Raw genomic sequence first — 2,196 nt, forward strand, 5'->3', positions numbered from 1 at the left:
CTGGGGTCTTCAGGTGGGTACACCTCCTGTGCTGAGCCTTCCTCTTCTGTTGATGTAGACCCCTCAAAGTCTCCCGCCTCGGTCTGTGAGGGAGTGTGTGTGTCCTTGGTGTAAGTGTAGCGTGTGTGAGATGGAGTGTGTGTGACGCTCTCCGCCCCTCCAATCTCTGTCTCGTCCGTGACCACATCTGATTGGCTATCTACGGCTGGGGTGGGCCGTGTATCGTCTGCTGAGTCCTCCTGGGTACGGCCGCCTGACCCCTCCATGTCCTCATATGGGGAGATGCCATCTGGGGAAGTATGGGGGGAACCAGAGGATGAGGCTGAGACTGGGGAAGAGACTGGAGAAGAGACAGGGAAGAGACAGGGGAAGAGACAGGGGAAGAGACTGGCAAGAGACTGAGGGAAGAGACTGGGGAAGAGACTGGGGTAGAGACTGGGGAAGAGACTGGGAAGAGACAGGGGTAGAGACTGGGGTAGAGACTGGGGTAGAGACTGGGGTAGAGACTGGGGTAGAGACTGGGGGAAGAGACTGGGGTAGAGACTGTGGGGTAGAGACTGGGGAAGAGACTGGGGTAGAGACTGGGGTAGAGACTGGGAAGAGACTGGGGTAGAGACTGGGGTAGAGACTGGGTTAGAGACTGGGGAAGAGACTGGGGTAGAGACTGGGGTAGAGACTGGGAAGAGACTGGGGAAGTGTGTCGGGAAGAAGGGGTTGTTTTCTTTGGAGCTCTCTGTCTTTCCTTCTGTCTGTGTCCTCTCTCTGTCCCTATATCTGTCTGTGTCTCTGTCTGAAGTTGTGTCTCTGTCCGTGTCTCTGTCTGAAGTTGTGTCTCCATCTGTGTCTCTGTCTGAAGTTGTGTCTCTGTCTGTGTCTCTGTCTGTGTCTCTGTCTCTGTCTCTGTCTGTGTCTGTAGTTGTGTGTCTGTCTGTGTCTGTGTCTGTATTAGTGGACTCTCTGGTCTCTCCAGTATGAATAGCTCCATAGTCAAAGGGAGTGAGGCTCTTCTCCTCCTCTTCATGATCCATCTCTTCTCCCAGTTCACTGTGGACTGGTGTGGCTGTCTCAAACTGGTCTCCTCTCGCCTCCTGCTCCTTCCCCGGCAGCTCTGGCTCCAGAGTCACCTAAATGAATAAATTAATGAATGAATATACATTTTCCTGTTGTGTCACTTTATGCAACCCATCCCGATGATGCTTTTCTACTTCAATTGTCCTTGAAAAAGAGGCTGAACATATCTCACAAATCCAGACAACCACGGTAAATCTGACCTGGTGTTTCCCGTTGATGAAGCTTAGTGTTGGGGGGAGAGTGATGGGATGGATGCTGTCAGAGTCCTCGCTGCCCTGAATAGCCTCAGTCTGGATGAATGGAAGGCTGGGATGAGAGCGGACTGGGAATCTCCATTACCCCCTAGAGGCTGGCCAAGGATCTGCAGGATGTGGTCCACTGGAAACACAGGAGCAACACAGGGAGAGGTCAGAGAGGTCAGAGTGTGTGTGGGGTGGGGGGGGTTGGCTCTTCTATCCTAGTGGGGACCTAAATAGGTCCCCACAAGGATAATAACACAAGGAAAATTCTCCCTTGTGTGGACATTTTTCATGATGTTGATGATGATGTGCTTTCTTGTATGGTGGGGGGGGGGGGGTGACCTTTGAGAGGTTTGGATCCCTCTTGAAATGTACATTTGTGGATCCAAATAAGGGTGTGTGTGTGTGTGTGTGTGTGTGCATCAGGACCTGCAGATCCTGCAGATTAAGGTCTACCAGAAACACATCATGGGGAATCCCTCATGCACATTGCTGATAAATTATAATTGTTTCAGCATTGCAATACTATCCACAAAGAGTGAATAGTGTCTGCTGTGTGTTGGCTATGACTGGGTCGATCCGAGCCAGACGTGTTACTGGAACAAGGCAGGTTTGTGTGTCTTCATTAGGTCTTTATGGTACACATGGAACCTATATCGTGGAACGGGTGCAAGGGGGAAGCACAATCGGATGGTCAGCACTAAACCTGAGGTTAGTTATATCTCTGGGGACAAATAAAAACTGTGACGGGATGGTATAAATAAATCATTTAAATCTTCAGTTGAATGTGTGTGTGTCTCTGTCTGTCTGTCTCTCTCTCTCTCTGTGTGTGTGTGTGTGTGTGTGTGTGTCTGTGTGAGTGTTTGTTTGTGTGTTTGTGTGCGAG

At 50.6% G+C, this 2,196-nt stretch overlaps 1 pseudogene across 1 annotated transcript in view; it reads right to left on the reverse strand.

Moving 5' to 3' along the window:
* The window catches only part of LOC311117102, a 21,510-nt pseudogene that overhangs the window by 8,152 nt on the left and 11,162 nt on the right, over positions 1-2,196 (reverse strand). The window contains exons 2-4 of the transcript in view: positions 1,272-1,449; positions 869-1,091; positions 1-387 (exon numbers count right to left, since the gene is read on the reverse strand). The exon at positions 1-387 is cut by the window's left edge and continues 467 nt beyond it. The product of the transcript in view is annotated as an uncharacterized misc_RNA (transcript). The remainder of the gene's footprint in view (positions 388-868; positions 1,092-1,271; positions 1,450-2,196) is intronic.

The sequence above is a fragment of the Coregonus lavaretus genome (assembly GCF_964263955.1).
Source record: "Coregonus lavaretus genome assembly, contig: HAP1_SCAFFOLD_401, whole genome shotgun sequence".
Classification (NCBI taxonomy): Eukaryota; Metazoa; Chordata; class Actinopteri; order Salmoniformes; family Salmonidae; genus Coregonus; species Coregonus lavaretus.